The following is a 19,750-nucleotide window of genomic DNA, read 5'->3' as shown; positions in this document are numbered from 1 at the left end:
GTTAATTGAAATGCATTCCAGGTGACAACCTCGTGAAGCTGGTTGAGAGAATGCCAAGAGTGTGCAAAGCTGTCATCAAGGCAAAGGGTGGCTATTTTGAAGAATCTCAAATAAAAAATATATTTGGATTTGTATACATTTTTTTTGGTTACTACATGATTCCATATGTGTTAGTTCATAGTTTTGATGTCTTCACTATTATTCTATAATGTAGAAAATTGTTAAATTAAGATAAACCCTGGAATGAGTAGGTGTGTCCAAGCGTTTGACTGGTACTGTATATACAAAAGTCAACTTTGCCGAGTATCACTGTATTGGGTACTTGTTGAGATGTCTCAGTGGCAGCTGGTGTATGGGTTACAGGGCGTATGGAGGGTGAAACATTTGACAAGTGAGCTGACTTTGGGACTTGATGGAGCAGAGGCTGTGGCTTTACATTGAACGTCACAGCCACTGAGAGTAGATTGTCGATAAGTCATTTTGACAGGCTCTACCCTCAAATCAAATGTTAATGCGAGTGAAGCGAAATGCCTGTGCTTCGAGTTCCGACCATGCAGTAATATCTAACAAGTCATCTAACAATTTCACAACAACTACCTTATACACACAAGTGTGAAGGAATGAATAAGAATATGTACATATAAATACATGAATGAGCGATGGCCGTGCGGCATAGGCAAGATGCAGTAGATGGTATAGAGTACAGTATACACATATGAGATGAGTAATGCAGGGTATGTTAACATTATATAAAGTGGCATTGTTTAAAGTGACCAGTGATAAATTTATTGCATCCAATTTTGTTGTCCTTGATGATCTTCTTGACCTTCCTGTGACATCGGGTGGTGTAGGTGCTTTGAAGACTGTCAGCCTGCCAGTCTCTCCGATGCCTCCACTCCCCCAGCCTGTTGTATGTATCCGTTTTCCCTACCTGAATGAGAATGGCTTTAACCCATGAATGAACCATATCTTCACTGTACTGCTTGCGAAGCCCAGGAATTATTCTCTCTCTCGCTGCTTTAGCTTAGCCTCAGAAACGATGGTCCTTCCCTCCATTTCTGTGGTTGGCTGACACAGGAGGAAATAGTTGTGTTATCCATCTGACAGTGTTCCTTTGCTTAAACATGGCCTTTGTAGCTCAACCCTTTTATCTGTGTGTGATTGATGGAGCTTCAGGGGAGCTGGAGTGCTCTTAGAGGTCTGGCGTTGGCTGTCTAATCGCTAGTTGCCTATGCCCTGGCCTGGCCTCACCTCTTTCGCACTTCCCCCTTCTCCTCGACCCCGGTGAGAGTTCACCGTTAGTCACAGCTACTTCATGGTATATCAATCAGAAACTCCCTACGCTACCTCACAGGCCTTTAATGTATGTATTGAAGAGAGTTCTGTCATTTGTATTTTACTTACTCACAAGGTATATCAGAACACATACAGTGGGAAAGGGGATACCTAGTCAGTAGCACAACTAAATGCATTCAACTGAAATGTGTCTTCCGCATTTCACCCAAACCTTCTGAATCAGAGAGGTGTGGTGGGCTGTCTTAATCGAGGTCCACGTCATCCGTGCCCAGGGAGTAGTTAGTGTTGGGGGTTAACTTCCTTGATCAAGGGCAGAACGGCAAATTTTCCCAAGGATTCGATTCAGCGACCTTTCGGTGTCTGGCCCAACGCTCTTAACCGCTAGGCTACCTGCCGGCACAAAGCTAATAGAGGCTCAGAAGCATACAGTATGTTTGCCAATGTTTCTGACATTTTTCTTTATAGGCGGAAAAGGGCAAAAATGTTCAGTAGTCGTGCCACTTTCGAGGTGTTGCAAGGTTACATTGCCACTCTCCTGGCGTGACACCAGCCGTGTGTGTCTTGTGGTCAGTTCTAGGAGCTAGTGAGTCAGTGTTTTTACAGGGGAGGGAAGACACTGCTAGGCAACCTGTTGCTTTTCATGAATATGTGTCGACTTCAGCCAGGGACAGCCTCAGGGCTTCCAGACTCTCTGGTCGAGAGAGAGTGTTTGGATGGAGAAGTGGAGCCAGAAAGCCATGAGGGACGGGATCCCAGGCTGAGGTAACCCCTGCCAGGAGAGGAACTTGCGGCTACTGTACCCAGCAGTCTCAATCTAGAGAAACCTGCTAGCGCTGTCATTATCTCTGGAACCTCCTGCCCCCGTATCAGACTCCCCACTCTAAAGGCCCAGAGTGGATATGAGCTTTCTCTGAAAACATGGAATTGAATGGTCTTTACATTAGAACCAACAGACTTTGTTCTCTGAGGAGCACTTAGAAGCTCCAAACAACTATTCCAGGACAAAAACCTCCCTTGGATTGAATTAAAGAACAGAGAGTACTTTGAATATCAAATTGTTCATTTGATCCACACTGTAATTGTAGGTGATCGTCTGCTACAGATTGTTAATAGCTGACATGAAAAACAAATCCGACCTGGAAACAGGGAAAACACATGGCTGCTTAAAAGAGGTTGGGTCTACATAAGAGTTTCAGCCACTCTTGGAGGAAAATGGAAGTATCTCTATAAACAAATGCATTCATGAGACAGCGTATAGGGAGGAGGTCAAAGACATGGCAGTGTGGTGCCAGCGCAACAACCTCTTCCTCAACGTGATCAAGACAAAGGACATGATCATGTACTACAAGAAAAGGAGGGCCGAGCACGCCCCCATTCTCATCGACGGGGCTGCAGTGGAGCAGGTTGAGAGCTTCAAGTTCCTTGGTATCCACATCACCAACAAACTATCATGGTCCAAACACACCAAGACATTTGTGAAGAGGGCACGACAAAACCTATTCCCCCTCAGGAGACTGAAAAGATTTGGCATGGGTCAGCAGATCCTCAAAAGGATTTGTACATCTACACCTTCGAGAACTGCCTGGTATGGCTACTGCTCGGCCTCCGGCCTCAATGCTCTACAGAGGGTAGTTTGTACGGCCAAGTACATGACTGGGGCCAAGCCTCCTGCCATGCAGGACCTCTACACCATGCGGTGTCAGAGAAAGGCACTAAAAATCCCCAAAGACTCCAGCCATAGACTGTTCTCTCTGCTACCGCACGGCAAGCGGTACCAGAGCTCCAAGTCTAGGTCCAAAAGGCTTCATAACAGATTCTATCCCCAAGCCATAAGACTGCTGAACATCTAATCAAATGGCTACCTGGATTATTTGCATTGACCCCCCCCCCCTTTTTTATGGTGCTGCTACTCACTGTTTATTATCTATGCATAGTCACTTCACCCCTACCTACATGTAGATATTACCCCAATTACCTCGACTAACCTGTACCCCCGCACATTGACTCGGTACCCCCTGTATATAGCCTCGTTATTGTTATTTTATTGTTGCTCTTTAATTTTTTTTACTTAAGTTTATTTTAGGAAATATTTTCTAAACTCTTATTTTTCTTAAAACTGCATTGTTGGTTAAGGGCCTGTAAGTAAGCATTTCACTGTAAGGTCTACCTACACCTGTTGTATTCGGCGCATCTGACAAATACAATTTGATTTGATTTGAATCAGGGCTGTAAAAATATGAAAGAACAAGACCAATTTTGTCTAACAAACCTGTGTGTTTTTCTGGTTTTCATGTGTCTCTCTCAGGAGTAAAATGGAGTGGCGTATGGGAACAGGGTCCGTGGGTTGGGAAAGGAAGGCACATGAGGCTTGGAGAGTAGAGTGAGTAATCATGAAGACATGCTCGTATGTAGCGCCTGCTCGTATGCCCATCAATGCCTAACTAAAACTCAAGTGATAGAATACTTTAGAACCGTACGCAGTCGACAGTACAGATGTTATTCTATACAATTATCGTGGGAATTCATTAGGCTACAGTAGGTTATTATAGGACAAGCTGCCTAAGATAGTAATTTATGTATCTATTTTTAGAGGTGTCTAGGCACTTGTCCATGGAATTTACCAAACACAGATAGGATGTGGTCTGAGTTACGTCAGCTTCTAGGTTCAGTTATCGAAAAGGATGTGAAACAATGTCACATGACTGCTCTCACAACAGAGACCCTTGAGACAAGGGACCATTGCATGTCTATGCAGAGTCATTCTGTCCACATCTGTTATTCATTAACATGTTAGGACCATTGTTTTATTTCAGTTTGATTAAGGCTTGAAACATGCTTTACAAATAAAGATGTTGTGACTGGGATATAAAGAACAGATATTGAACAGATCTGTTGAAATGATCATGGCTTTACTTTAACTACAAAATCACTAGCCTACAAAGGTATGAAGAGGGGTGTACTAATAAGTGTGCTAATAACCTTCAGTTACAGTTGACACATGATTCAACTATTTATTGATCACTGCTGGTCAGGTATGTCCTATGATGTCATGTCATATGATTTCTCTGGATGGGCCAATGTCTGGGTAGTGCCAAATGAGAGCGTACATGATTTGTTACGATCCTGTCTCTTTAATATTTTTAAACTTGATCTCTTCTTAGTCACGCCCGTCAGCCGGTTAGCGCCGAGCGCGGCAGTGGCTGCCCATGTAAACCGATTGGCTGGTGGGTTTGACAGTCTTGTCCTATGCTCAAGGGCGGGGTTCTCGGTCGGTGAAACTGAATTACCGGCCGAAGAAAACTTACCCTTGTTGAGCCTTGCGGTGTGGGAATGCGCTGGACACTGCCTGTGAAAATAGGATCCCCATAGACATATCTGGACATGTTTGAACGTTTTGTCTCTAGTTCCAGGATATAGAAAAGGACTATTGTTTGACTCGAAATAAATGCTTATTTTTCCTTCTCAGAATGAAGTGACATCACATTTCAGTAACTGAGATCTGAAATCTTTACAACCAGATTTTTTCTCCGCAACGGGAAACATAGGATTTGATTTTGATAAGGGTAAGTGTATTTGTACACTACATGAATATGCTGGGTTTAGAGTGCTAGGCTATATAGGATTTAAAACATCAGAAATAGAATGTTAAGAAGACGATCCGGAATAGGCAATCTGTCCCTCAGTCTCGTGTACGCACAGTATGATCGATAGCCTACACCGGGATCGATAGCCTACTCACACGATCCAAAGGGAATGTATCGAACGAATTGTACTATTTGATATTGGAACCTGTTTTGAATTTCCTGGTTCACATGCATCTGTGCTGTAGGTTGCAAAGATCTACGTGTATCGCTATACAATATAAGACCTGTCATACGTTTTGCATATTTGTGATTGTGAATGACAGCTTGTCATCACCTCAATACCAGTGCTTCTATTCTATAAATGTTTGTCATTTCCGCGAGCGCCTATAGGCTTCACGACAGTCCGGCATGTTCATTTGTAGCATAGTAGCACGCCCGGTCTGTAAAGGAGCACATAGCAAGGTATTACTACATAATATGACCGCTATTACGCAGGCTTACACCTGAGGTATTTTGTCAGGTGATGAATGTAACAGTTCTCCTCTGATAATGTTTCTCCTGGAATAAGTGGGTTCAGGTGTTTTCTAAGCAAAATCATTGGAATACAATTATTATGGCTGTACTCTTTCACCTTGTACTCCAACGATTGTTCATGACGCCCATTATCAATATTCTGTTATGAACTATTGATAGCCATTGTTAGGTAATTGATTGCTTTGTTAACATTTTCATACATGTCATGAATGCAATGCCACTGTTTAGACTCCACAATATAGCACAGGTGTCTGCCTCCACTGTGCTACCAGATCAATGGACACTGTACTATAGCCCCCTGTCTGCAACAGGAATGAGAGATGTATTCAAATGTGCTGAGTTATTTTGGCAAAGTGAGAGGAGCAGCAGGCCAGGCAGGCAGCACATGGCCACCCAGAGGATCATCATGAGGGCTGATGTCATGACACAGATACAGCAGGCAGGGCCATGATGTGTGATAGTGACGATCATGTTCATCCTCTCTTACCGGTCCAACTGGACTGGAGGTACAGGGAATGTTTCTACTGAGAAAGAGACTGTGTGTGTGTACAGTATGTAGCATGTGTGGAGGAAGGTGTGTGACATTTTCTGTGCCGTACAATCGAGAGAGAGTATTCATTGGAAAAACCGAGGGGTTCTGGAGCTGGCATTGAAGGGAGCAGGTGGGAATGGGCTAGCCAGGCCAGTGTTGGTTGGTTGGTATGTGGGTGTAGCAGGGAGCTGCTGAGGGGGCACACTGGACTGTAGTCATGCCCACATGAGTCATGGTGCAGTATCTGTCTATCTATCAATCAGTCTTGCTAAGTGTGCAACACTCACTCTCTCTCTCTCTCCATGTGGTGTTGTTTTCACTTGGGTTACTGGGTTGAACCGGGTTTACCCTCAGGAGTCCTGTTTTGAAACCAAGGTGCCAGACTTGTTTCGGTCTTGTTTTTTAAAATCTTTACCCCTAAGGACACTAGCATGGTAGCGTGCATGCATCTCTATTATATGTAAGGCCTTCTAAGGCAGCCATGAGGTTGTGTTCTGTGTAGGTGTTTGTTCTAATCACCTCGTGATGATCATGATGAAAAGCTGACCAGACTTCAGATGTGTCATGGTCATGTCAGATCCTCTGCTGCTCCGTCCAGTCGATGAGATGATGCAGCCCCTTGGTACGAAAAAAAAAGCAGTTCCTGGAATGATCTTCTTGTTTAACGTGGTCTCAGAGCATTTCGTATGATTCTGTACGTAAACCCAAGACACTCTATTTAGTATGACATGTTACATTTGATATGGTATGTAATTCATTTGTGGATGTCCATCATCCATTTCGTACAATATTTTACGAATTTGCAAAACGTACAATATGTTACAAATATGTTACCGACACGCAACCTTTGGGCCCACCTACCTATCGCCGACCAACCACCCTCCTTTCGTTTTTGCCTTAAGTAACTTTTATCTTATGTAACCATACCAAACATAACATATCATACGTTTACTATGTTACATCTAGTCTATAAGACCAGTCTGTCTTGTTATGAAACTACATTGTTCTCTCCCATGGCCTTCAGGTTTTTATCCTAGCCTCTGTACAGTTCTCTCTCTCTCTCTCTCTCTCTCTCTCTCTCTCTCTCTCTCGCTCTCTGTCTCGCTCTCTGTCTCTCTCTCTCTCTCTCTCTCTCTCTCTCTCTCTCTCTCTCTCTCTCTCTCTCTCTCTCTCTCTCTCTCTTGTTCTCTTTGTGTGTGTGTGTGTTGGGGGTCGACCGATTATGATTTTTCAACGCCGATACCGATTATTGGAGGACCAGAAAAGCCGATACCGATTAATCCACCGCTAAATTTTTTTTTGTATTTGTAACAATGACAATTACAACAATACTGAATGAACACTTCTTTTAACTTAATATAAATACAACAATAAAATTAATTTCGCCTCAAATAAATAATGAAACATTTGGTTTAAATAATGCAAAAACAAAGTGTTGGAGAAGAAAGTAAAAGTGCAATATGTGCCATGTAAGACCCCCGAGCTGACAAGGTACAAATCTGTCGCTCTGCCCTTGAACAGGCAGTTAACCCACTGTTCCTAGGCCGTCATTGAAAATAAGAATTTGCTCTTAACTGACTTGCCTAGTTAAATAAAGGTGAAAAAAATCAAGAAAGCTAAAGTTCCTTGCTCAGAAAATGAGAACATATGAAAGCTGGTGATTCCTTTTAACATGAGTCTTCAATATTCCCAGGTAAGAAGTTTTAGGTTGTAGTTATTATAGGAATTATAGGACTATTTCCCTATATATTTCATTAACCTTTGACTATTGGATGTTCTTATAGGAACTTTATTATTGCCAGTGTAACCGTATAGCTTCCGTCCCTCTCCTCGCTCCTCCCTGGGCAGCGAACCAGGAACACAACGACAACAGCCACCCTCGAAGCAGCGTTATCCATGCAGAGCAAGGGAAACAACCACTGCAAGTCTCAGAGCGAGTGACGTTTGAAACGCTATTAGCGCGCTAACTAGCCAGCCATTTCACTTTGGTTACACCAGCCTCATCTCGGGAGTTGATAGGCTTGAAGTCATAAACAGCGCAATGTTTGATGCACAACGAAGAGTTGCTGGCAAAAGGCACGAAAGTGCTGTTTGAGTGAATGTTTACGCGCCTGCTTCTGCCTACCACCGCTCAGTTAGATACTTAGATACTTGTATGCTTGTATGCTCAGTCATATTATACGCAATGCAGGATACGCTAGATAATATCTAGTAATATCATGAACCATGTGTAGTTAACTAGTGATTATGATTGATTGATTGTTTTTTATAAGATAAGTTTAATGCTAGCTAGCAACTTACCTTGGCTTACTGCATTCGCGTAACAGGCAGTCTCCTTGTGGAGTGCAACAAGAGGCAGGTCGTTATTGCGTTGGACTAGTTAACTGTACGGTTGCAAGATTGGATCCCCCGAGCTGACAAGGTGAAAATCTGTCGTTCTGCCCCTGGACGAGGCAGTTAACCAGTTCCTAGGCCATCATTGAAAATAAGAATGTGTTCTTAACTGACTTGCCTAGTTAAATGAAGATGAAATTAAGGTGTAAAAATTTTTTGTTTTACAAATCGGCAAAATCGGTGTCCAAAAATACAGATTCCGATTAATCGGTCGACCTCTAGTGTGTGTGTGTGTGTGTGTGTGTGTGCTGAGCACATACTTTTCTAAATCACCCCAGGCTGCCTGCTGTGGCTTCAAAAGGCCTCGCTACATCATGTGAGACCCAGAGATTATAATCATGTAGTGATGACTATGGCGTGCTATAATGCCATTGGGATAATGTAATAGCTAATTATAATTGCTCTCTTATTAGTAATTATAGTGTTAGTATTAATCAAAGTAATATCAATTGTTGAAGAGAAGACATTTTCAACCACAGGCATATCTGTGGTTGAAAATTCTTTACCCTTTTGGGTTAATTGTAGAGTTAGTGTTGGCTCACACACCCAACAATCTGAGTTATGTATGTGTATCCATATCTCAATTGAGGATTCCTTTGTTTGTGGAAGCATGCTTGCAGTTGTAAAATATAGGGCAAAGCAACAGTATCTCTTGTCTTGCAGTTAAACATGTCAACCAACTTGGTGAGCAGCTTTAGGAACAATAAGCTGTCACGCCCTGACCTGAGATATCTCTGTTTTCTTTATATTTTGGTTAGGTCAGGGTGTGACTAGGGTGGGTACCCTAGTTTTTGTATTGTCTAGTTTTTTTGTATGTCTAGAGTTTTTGTAGGTCTAGGTGATTTGTATGTCTATGGTGACCTGAAATGGTTCCCAACCAGAGGCAGCTGTTTATCGTTGTGTCTAATTGGGGATCATATTTAGGTAGCCATTTTCCCTTTGGTGTTTGTGGGATCTTGGCTATGTGTAGTTGACTGTCAGCACTCGTCTGTATAGCTACATGTTTCGTTTTGTTATTTTGTTAGTTTGTTTAGTGTTCATTCTTTTAATAAATAAGAATGTACGCACACCACTCTGCGCCTTGATCCGATCCTTATAACGAACGTGACAGAAGATCCCATCACAAACGGACCAAGCAAGGTGGCCAGGAGGAGCAGACATCATGGACATGGGACGAGATTTTGAACGGTAAAGGATCGTGGGAGGAAATCATGGCTGGAAAGGATCGCCTACCATGGAAGCAGGTGGAGATAGCGCAGGACGAGCGACGACGATACGAGTGGACACAGCTAGCACGGAAGCCTGAGAGGCAGCTCCAAAAAACATTTTGGAGACCTGAGCCAACTCCTCGTGCTTACCGTGGGGAGCGTGTGACTGGTCAGACACTGTGTTACGCAGTGATGCGCACGGTGTCTCCAGTTCGCATTCAGGAGGAGGCCCTTTGCGCTCTATTCCAACTCCTCGCATTTGCCGGGCTAGAATGGGCATCCATGGATGGATGGTGCCGGCTCAGCGCTCCTGGTCTCCAGGATATCCTGCGCCGGCTCTGTGTACTGTGTCTCCGGTGCGTCTGCACAGCGCGTCCTGTGCTAGCGCCCCGCACTTGCCGGGCTCAAGTGAGCATCCAGCCAGGACGCATTGTGCCAGCTCTACACTCCAGTTAGTTTGTTCAGTGTTCATTCTTTTTATTTGTTTTATTTTACCCCTTTTTCTCCCCAATTTCATGGTATCCAATTGTTTTAGTAGCTACTATCTTGTCTCATCGCTACAACTCCCGTACGGGCTCAGGAGAGACGAAGGTTGAAAGTCATGCGTCCTCCGATACACAACCCAACCAAGCCGCACTGCTTCTTAACACAGCGCCATCCAACCGCCATCCAACCCATCCAAGCCAGCCGCACCAATGTGTCGGAGGAAACACAGTGCACCTGGCAACCTTGGTTAGCGCGCACTGCGCCCGGCCCGCCACAGGACTCGCTGGTGCGCGATGAGACAAGGATTTCCCTACCGGCCTAACCCAGACGACACTAGGCCAATTGTGCGTCGCCCCACGGACCTCCCGGTCGCGGCCGGTTACGACAGAGCCTGGGCGTGAACCCAGAGTCTCTGGTGGCACAGCTGGCGCTGCAGTACAGCGCCCTTAACCACTGCGCCACCCAGGAGGCCCTGTGTTCATTCTTTTAATAAATAAGAATGTACGCATACCACGCCGCGCCTTGGTCCGATCCTTATAACGAACGTGACATAAGCGGGGTGTTCTTGCTCAGCAGATCAGTAAAGAGTGTTCCCACTACGGCAGACAGATAGACGGGGATTTACAAGCATGGCAGGTATAGTGGCACTGAAGAATAATGGCGAGAGAAGAACAATTTACTGCCTATGCGCTCTCTTTGATCTGGGCCCCATTGGTGCTTGCTCAACCACTACCGTCAATAACTTTGATGTGCTTGTAGTCGGCCTGGGGTTTGTGTCAGATTGTGTCAAGGCTTCAGGAATGCTTGATAATCAAAAACAGACCACTCTTTTCAGACATTGCAAAAATAATTTGTCGTGTCAATCTATGAACCGTGGAGAATATGCCGTGGTGATTACGCTTTATGTGGAATACTTGTGAAGAGGAAGATGTTTTCCTCATGCTGTCAGACACTGAAAGCCTTTCTATACATGCAAGCAAATACACAAACCTTCACATTAGTTCCCAACAGTCACAATGAAAAAGCCTCATCAAAACCAACCCCCCACCATTTTGTGTCGTGTGAGGAGTTGGCGTGGCCATGGTGGCTACTTGTTTGTATTCACAATCGTCCTCCCTCGGGTGTCTTGAGTTTGGCCGTGTATGGATAAATGGAACATTGCTTTGGTCTGTGAGTTTCCTGTCAGTGTTCAGGCCTTGATTATGTGTCCTAGGAAAGCAGCCGTGAAGCAGCTCACTGTAACCCTCCCATTACATCTTGGAGGTGGCATGTAGGGCCTGTGCTGCAGAGGCTAGGTCCGGCCGACAGACAGGACTGCAAACTCAGTCAGATGTGATGTAATGCTATTTCAGGTCTACCTCTGGTCTCCAAGGCTCTGTCTGCCAGCAAGCCATTCTGCCTGCTCCTCTCTCTCTCTTAGTCCCTATGTTAGCACCTCATCTATCAAAACTCAGCCATGGCCTATGTTGGGATCCACAGGCAGGAATCCCAAGAAACTCAAATACCCATGTCTCCTGTTATGACTACAGGGCAGAATGTGAATTTCCTTTAACTGAATATGGGGATTAATATAGATTGTTTTATGTTATTATTTGTTTTAAGCTGATTTTAGGTAGGGATTAGTCTGATGAGATGATATTTAGGGCATGGTCCTTGCTGCTGGGGTTTTTATGGATTCCATTGGTTGTTGTTCTCAATGGGGTGGCGTCTGGTCTGAGACTGGTTTACCCGGCGGCACTCGTCATTCTCAGGACTATGGGAATGTTGTGGGTGCTCCCACCAAACAGACCAGAGTTCCAAGGAGGAGGAACTGCTCTGTGTATTTTCATCTTCTGGCTCTGTGTCTGTAGACAGAAACTATAAGGGTGTTTTTCTTTTTCACAGATAAAAAGAAGGGGTCCACAGGATTGTTCCATAGCTGTTGGCATGTGGATAGTGCAGCTCCTGTGTAATATCTCATAACACAGAGTTTACACAACAAGTCAGAATCTCTAGTCTAATTCAGATCCTGACCTGTGTAGTATCTCATATCACAGAGTTTACACAACAAGTCAGAATCTCTAGTCTAATTCAGATCCTGACCTGTGTAATATCTCATAACACAGAGTTTACACAACAAGTCAGAATCTCTAGTCTAATTCAGATCCTGACCTGTGTAGTATCTCATATCACAGAGTTTACACAACAAGTCAGAATCTCTAGTCTAATTCAGATCCTGACCTGTGTAGTATCTCATATCACAGAGTTTACACAACAAGTCAGAATCTCTAGTCTAATTCAGATCCTGACCTGTGTAGTATCTCATATCACAGAGTTTACACAACAAGTCAGAATCTCTAGTCTAATTCAGATCCTGACCTGTGTAGTATCTCATATCACAGAGTTTACACAACAAGTCAGAATCTCTAGTCTAATTCAGATCCTGACCTGTGTAGTATCTCATATCACAGAGTTTACACAACAAGTCAGAATCTCTAGTCCAATTCAGATCCTGACCTGTGTAATATCTCATAACACAGAGTTTACACAACAAGTCAGAATCTCTAGTCTAATTCAGATCCTGACCTGTGTAGTATCTCATATCACAGAGTTTACACAACAAGTCAGAATCTCTAGTCTAATTCAGATCCTGACCTGTGTAGTATCTCAAATCACAGAGTTTACACAACAAGTCAGAATCTCTAGTCCAATTCAGATCCTGCCACTCAAAACAGATAAAATATAAGCCTGATTTTTTAAAATGGTTGTCAAATGGACAGTTAGTGGAACTATTGTCAGTCTTGTTCTTTTTCGACAGGAGTCTTGAGTGCGGGACTAAAAATAACATATACCACATTCAGCACTTTTCCTCAAGCTTTTTGCTAGGAAGTGACCGTTCTAATGTACACCCACAACGTCCATTATTGCAAAATCCTCAAGAGAAATCTTTGTTCTTCAGCTTTCAGTTAGAGCCCATTAGTACAGGTCTCTACTGTCAGACTGTCCATAGTGTTAGATTCCTACACTCACTATCTCTTTAAAAGACTGAATGGCCAGACACACACAAGGATTGGAGAGGGACAATTATAGTTACTATCCCAGGACTGTTACAGTTGAGAGCACATCTTTTTTAAATAGGGCGGCCTGCCTTCTCCGACCCTATCTTTGGCACAGCAAGCCGTCAGACCCTAGTGCAGGGATCATCAACTAGATTCAGTCACAGGACGATTTTTTCTTGAGCGGATCAGGGGGGGGAGGGCGGAACATAATTACAAATCATTTGTAGAATGCAAATTGACCGCAAGAAAGCCCAAACAAAAATGATACAATGACCATGAGTTTCACTATCGTGAATAAGTTGAGTGAGAAAGTTCCAGACGCAGAAATATCATACCCCTAAGACATGCTAACCTCTCACCATTACAATAACAGGGGAGGTTAGCATTTTTGCGGGGGGATGATATTTGTGCATCTGTAACATTCTCACTCTTCATTATTCACAATACCTTCAGGACTATCCGTAATCATGGTAGCATCAACATTAATGTAGAAGCGTTTAGAAACATATTCTATTCTTATTTAGAATAAAAGTGACTCCAATGACACAATACATTATTTACCATTCATTTCTATTGGGCACAAAATAATCTGAAACACAACCAAAACAAACAGCAAATGCATCCAAAAAGTTTGTAGAGTCACAAGCTTGAAGTAGTCATTACGTGCCATGAATATGGAACCAAATACTAAACTTTTGACTAACTTAATACACATATAATTGAATTTGTCCCAATACCTTTGGTCCCCTAAAATGGGGGGACTATGTACAAACAATGCTGTCATAACTGTTTACCCTCAAATTAAAGCTGACAGTTTGCCCTTAGTCATTGTATCATTTCAAATCCTGGAGTACAGATTCAAAAGAAGACAAAATTCTTCACTGTCCCAATAATTTCAGAGGGGACTGTATTACTCTCTACTGTACGTGGGAATACTTTGGAACAGATTTCCATAATGAAGATCACTTGGAGCTGATTTGCTGGTGTTTTTACAGTCCTTTATGTCCAACAGCAAAAACTACTTTTTTGCTTGGTCAACTTGGGGGGTTAACCCAAGGGTTAACCCCAACCCTAACCCAAAGAAAATCACGCAAGGACCAAATTCGGGCCATGGGCCACCAGTTGGGAAAACCTGCCCTATTAGTGTATCACGTGGTAAACTCAAGTAGACTGTTCCCCTGCATGGAAGAGCACACAGAGTCATACACAGTAATATCTGGACAGTCTCAACCAACAGTCCACACCACCACCTCCATCACATACCTTGGGCCCAACTCACTCTGTAATGGCGTTTCCAAGAAATGAGGGTGTGCTTTTGGAACAGCTCTGTGACTTGGCCTTGCCTGGCCCTATGGGAGGAGGTGGATCCAGGAATGACTAATGATAACTGACAGGGAGACCACTTGGATCACTCCGAGTGCACTTCACATTGTACTGAAACTTGAAGCACACTGCTAACCTTGGACAGAAGGTTTGACATTTCCAGTTTCAATGGACCATCATGGTCCCTTACTTGCTGTAAGGGAGCGTGTGCCTTGGCTGTTCTTGTTAAAGCACTCTGAAGTAGTGAAGTCGTCCAAGTGCTACAGCACAGGAAGGTTCTGTAGTTGAACTGTTCTGTTGTGTTTTAAGATCTTTGTGTCACAACGATTGAAATTGGTAATGAAGTCATCCTGTACTTCTACTTGTCCAGTTTGCTCTCCTGTTCTTGTCTGCTGCTGTCACGTCCTGACAGTAGTTCCTTTTTTATGTCTCTGTTTTAGTTTTGTCAGGGCGTGAGTTGTGATGGGCATTCTAGGTTTTGTATTTCTATGTGTTTGGCCTGGTATGGTTCCCAATCAGAGGCAGCTGGCAATCGTTGTCTCTGATTGAGAACCATACTTAGGTAGCCTGTTCCCACCTGTGTTTGTGGGTAGTTGTTTTCTGTCTTTGTGTGTCTGCACCAGACAGAACTGTTTCGTTTGTTTCCGTTTTTTTGTTCTAGTGTTCAGTTTCTTTATTAAATCTACCATGAACACGTACCACGCTGCACCTTGGTCCTCTTCACCTTCTTCCACCTATGACAACCGTTACAGCTGCCTGTGCTACACTTCAGATCCATGCCAACTTTTCCATCCGTTGGCCAGTTGTCAGTGGTTGTGCTTGGCATTGCCTTGTGTCAGGAAGATGATGTAAAGCCTACCAGTGATGCCAGTGTTGCCACCCAGTTGATCACGTCACACACTGCAATAATAAAGCCGTCTTCTGGATTCTTCTGGTTGCGAGCACAGTAGTGAAGGACATTTGCATGTAGAGCAGCGATTCAACAGAAAAAGAAATCAATGAATAGAGTCTGTCAGGTTCTTCAGTCTGGGGACGTAACCCAGATACAGTGAGTCAAGTTGGTTCTGCTGCTGTAGGGGTTGACTAATGCACACTCATCACCACCACTCTGTCTCTCCAAATTACTCTGTCACACCATAACCTGTTACCTGACTGATGAGGGTTTATTTGGATTATCTCACAATGACGAGCACACCTGGGAAGCTGGGATATGTGTCATTCCCTTGTCCCCCCTTATCTCCCCTGTCAACACATTACGCTCATCTCTGTGGAGGAGTCTGTGTTTTCCTCAGCCCAATCTACAGGGTGACGACCGAGGAGGCTCCCTTCAGCCTACTGTATCCCCCATGGGGTCTGCCCCAGCCTTCCTGTGCCTGTGTTTGGGACTTTCCACTACTCTCTGTGCAGCACAGCTGGCTGCAGCAGGCCTGCCCGCCCCTGCTCTCTCTCCCCGACCCCTCAGACCTGAACCCTGGCGGGCCTCCCTTCTGATGATCCCCCAGGGCCAGCTTCACTTCCTCAGAGATGACTTGATGATAGAGAATCCTATGGCACCTTATCAGATTAGGGAATAAGATGTAAAGATACAGGTGAGGGGCTTGTCTGAAACAGGTCAATCAAATGTTATGTGTGAGGGAGATTCCAGGGCATGTGAGAGCTGAGAGAATGACCAAATGTAGCTAAAAAAAAAGAAAAGAAGATCACTAAAACAGAGATTATTAACTTATTTTTCTCCTCTTCATCTAATACAGTGCACATATGAAATACTGAGTGATATGAAATAGAGACATAGCGTCTAAACCGCTTCGACATTGTCATTGTAACGTTTGTATCTTATTTTCACGGTCTGTTGACGGTGCTCTGGAGACTATGATGCAGTGTATCAACCACAAAAATACTCACTTGTGCTATTTATCTCTATTAATACAAAGTTACACAGGACACCAATATTTGAGTAGAGGCTTTAATAAGGAACCCTCATGAACTCCAGGCTTAGAGGTTTACTCTATAAGGGTCGGAAGTTCAGAGAAAGAGATCATATCAGCATAGCATCAGTAGAGTTCAGAGTGCTGCTCCCCCCCCCCCCCCCCCCCCCCCCCCCCCCCCCCCCACACACACACACACACAGCAACTAGTTTGGGCAGAGTGTACATGTTGAAGTTGATGAATGTGGGGACTTGTAAACAGGCAGTCTGGGTGGCTGGCTGCCTGGCTGGTTGCCTGGCTGTGGGAATCAGTGCACATGTTCAAGGTGGAAGTGGAGCACCTGTCTTAGAACACCGCATGGCAACAGCGATACACCTCGAAGACTCAACCACAGGAAGAACATCACTTCCTCTTTCTACCTTTGGATTTGACTATATTGCTGAGTCTCACCTGTTCCGCTTTTATCCTCTTATCTCCCTGGATATCTGCGATTTATTACAGATGAAAGGGATTTAAACGTTGGAGGGTTATGAAACTCACCCTGTTGTGTCTGGGTTAGACAGAGAGACATAACACCAGAGGGATATATATATATATATATATATATATATATATATATATATATATATATATATATATATATACACACTATCGGTCAAAAGTTTTACAACACCTACTCATTCAAGGGTTTTACTTTATTTTTACTAGTTTCTACATTGTAGAATAATAGTGAAGACATCAAAACTATGAAATGACACATGGAATCATGTAGTAACCAAAAAAGTGTTAAACAAATCAAAATATATTTTATATTTGAGATTCTTCAAATAGCCACCCTTTGCCTTGATGACAGCTTTGCACTCTTGGCATAGTTTTGATGTCTGCACTATTATTCTACAATGTAGAAAATAGTAAAAATAAAGAAAAACCCTTGAATGAGTAGGTGTTCTAAAACTTTTGACCGGTAGTGTATATGTCAAAGGTAAATGGGTTTGTCTGGTTGGAGTCACTCTGTGTAGAAGATTAAAGATCCATAGTACACATCCTCAACAGCTACTGTGTAAGTGACTGTAAATGTGTTGAATAGATTGAGACCTCAGATTGTTGCCCCCAATTGTTGAATTGCCTTGTTGCCATATGGAGACAGGTACTACATAGCAGCAGTGTGCTGTAGTAGTCTGTGGTTCATCTATGGCCCCTGCTGTGATGGGGATTACAGACCCTGTTTGTTGTGATGCTGGTCAGGAAATCAATTCCTTCGATCTGCTTGTGTGTATTCTGTGTGTTATTTCTCATTTGTGTACACGTTTCACCAGAAACCGCCCGTCTGCTGAACCAGTTGAGGTCACTTCCTTCCATACAAGAATGTTCTTGGTTTGAGGAAGTGATACCGTGAAGAGTACGTTGTTCTTGAATACATAATTGACTCACTCCAAACCCAATACATATTTACTCACTCCAAACCCAATACATATTTGACTCACTCCGAACTCAATACATAATTGACTCACTCCAAACCCAATACATATTTACTCACTCCAAGCCCAATACATATTTACTCACTCCAAACCCAATACATATTTGACTCACTCCGAACTCAATACATAATTGACTCACTCCGAACTCAATACATATTTGACTCACTCCAAGCCCAATATATATATGACTCACTCCAAACCCAATACATATTTGACTCACTCCAAACCCAAAACGAATGAAAATTAGAGAGAATAGAGAAGTGTTAATTAACCATAAAGGTCAAGCAAATCTGTATGAAGGGATTAGAAGAGGCTTTCAATCATATTACAATCACTGTAGAATTCCCTTCGGAATAAAACTAATTACCAAGTAGTGAACGTTTTAATATAATATATGAATGAAAGATTTAGTAGTAAATGGATAAATTAATGAATCCATGGGATTATGAATGTCATTAAATTAACCTTTCAGTATATGCCTATGTTTTTAGGACATAATGGTGAAGCTAGTTTTCTCTGACGGTTTGTCAGAGCTGGGTTCAAATAGTATTCAAAGACTAAACCTGAGTTTAGTAAACAAATACTGTTTGGTCTGATGGTGTGGCAGTTGATCCCTCACCCCAGCAGACAGACAGACAGAGGGTGGGTGTTCCTACCAGTCCCTCCCTGGCCAGTTTATCAGGAGGTTTGACCTCATTGGCTTTGATTGGAGATCAGAGGGCTGATTTGGACAGGCCAAATGCCCATTCTTTCCCCTGACTAAATCCGTGTGTAGTCTGGCTAATTCCTTTGTCCTAGAGCAACAGGCCACACTTCGTCTGCTCTTCTCAATAGAGACAACAGCTTAGATTTCACACTCCATGGAGATGCCAGATGGCGCTGACGGGACAGGACAGAGGCAGGAGGGAGGGGTGGCTGTTGTTCTCTACTGTGGTATTTGGAGGGGAGGGATGCCTCATAGCCGGTGATGGGATGAAATTGATTAGTGTGTGTGTGTTGTTTCTGTGGCTGTGCGCAGTGAACGCTGTGGGGAAGCCTCCCAGACAGCAGTGTGTTTCCTGCTTTCCCATTCGGAGGTCTCTTCAGCTCCTCCTCTCCTCTCCACTTCCTCCCAGCACATCTTAAATAAGCAGTCATCTGACCTCCCCGTGCTGGTGGTCTTTCAGGGAGGATGTGAGGTCACGCTGTTGATGGCGTCTCTTTGTGAAGTATTTTTACTCGTGTTGATTGGCCAGAGCGTGTAAATAAACCTAGGAGTGCCCACAATGAGTAATATGGTGGTGACAGGCCGTATCACCTCCAGAATACACCAGTCTGAAGGACTTCATAACAAGATACGCTGTCTGTCCGATACTGCTGGAGTCTGTCCACATTTACTCCCTCCTAACCATGATGGGGTTAACGAACTCAGGGCACACAAAGGTCCTTAGCTTAACACAGAACTTGCTGACACCCCAGTTTTGATCGATAAAGGAATGAATCCTTCAGTCAGCCTGGTTTTCCCCTTCCTTCCCTCACGTTGAGGAAGAATTTTGGATCAGTCTCCACAACAATGACCCTCCTTCAGCCCCATGCACATCATCAGCCTGATGCCCAGCACACAATGCAACCTATTGTAGGCGGGAGCGATTCAGGCTGATATCATGCTGGAAACTATTTAGATGGGGATCACATGTTGTTTAGTCATGCTGCTGCTGAGTCCCCTCTTAGCTCACTTGGCTAACAGGAAGGGCAGCTTCTGACTGCTTTCTACAGACAATAAGGCGCTTGTTTAGCTAGTTTGGGGATGCATCTGGGAGCCTCTCTTCAGGGGATAGTAGTGGAGGAGAGAGATTCTGCTTTGAGTTTGTTTTCCTTTGTTTTGTTAAAGCTGCCCTGTCTCTCAAGAGGATGTAAATCCATACAGACACTTCTATGTCCAACGGTGAGAGGTCAAGAGGTCAAACACGCA

At 43.7% G+C, this 19,750-nt stretch overlaps 1 protein-coding gene and 1 long non-coding RNA gene across 10 annotated transcripts in view; one reads left to right on the top strand and one right to left on the bottom strand.

Moving 5' to 3' along the window:
* Positions 1–16,876, bottom strand: part of LOC149978913 (uncharacterized) — a 30,814-nt gene extending 13,938 nt beyond the window's left edge. For all 4 annotated transcript variants that reach the window (XR_016485954.1, XR_016485953.1, XR_016485951.1 and 1 more), the window contains exon 1: positions 6,466–16,876. This is a non-coding gene — a long non-coding RNA (uncharacterized LOC149978913). The remainder of the gene's footprint in view (positions 1–6,465) is intronic.
* LOC110486347 (inactive rhomboid protein 1) overlaps positions 4,385–19,750 on the top strand; it is a 46,238-nt gene continuing 30,872 nt past the window's right edge. For 3 of the 6 annotated variants that reach the window (XM_036941055.2, XM_090196423.1, XM_090196424.1), the window contains exon 1: positions 4,471–4,859. The gene's annotated coding sequence lies outside the window, so the exon portion shown is untranslated. Of the gene's footprint in view, positions 4,860–19,750 lie in introns of all 6 variants that reach the window. The other 3 variants (XM_036941056.2, XM_090196425.1, XM_090196426.1) reach the window with 2 other exon arrangements.

The sequence above is a fragment of the Oncorhynchus mykiss genome, chromosome 13 (genome assembly GCF_057628025.1).
Source record: "Oncorhynchus mykiss isolate SJ-2025 chromosome 13, ASM5762802v1, whole genome shotgun sequence".
In the NCBI taxonomy this organism is placed as follows: domain Eukaryota; kingdom Metazoa; phylum Chordata; class Actinopteri; order Salmoniformes; family Salmonidae; genus Oncorhynchus; species Oncorhynchus mykiss.
Note: the sequence above shows the minus strand (reverse complement) of the source record. Positions and strands in the feature narration are given on the sequence as shown.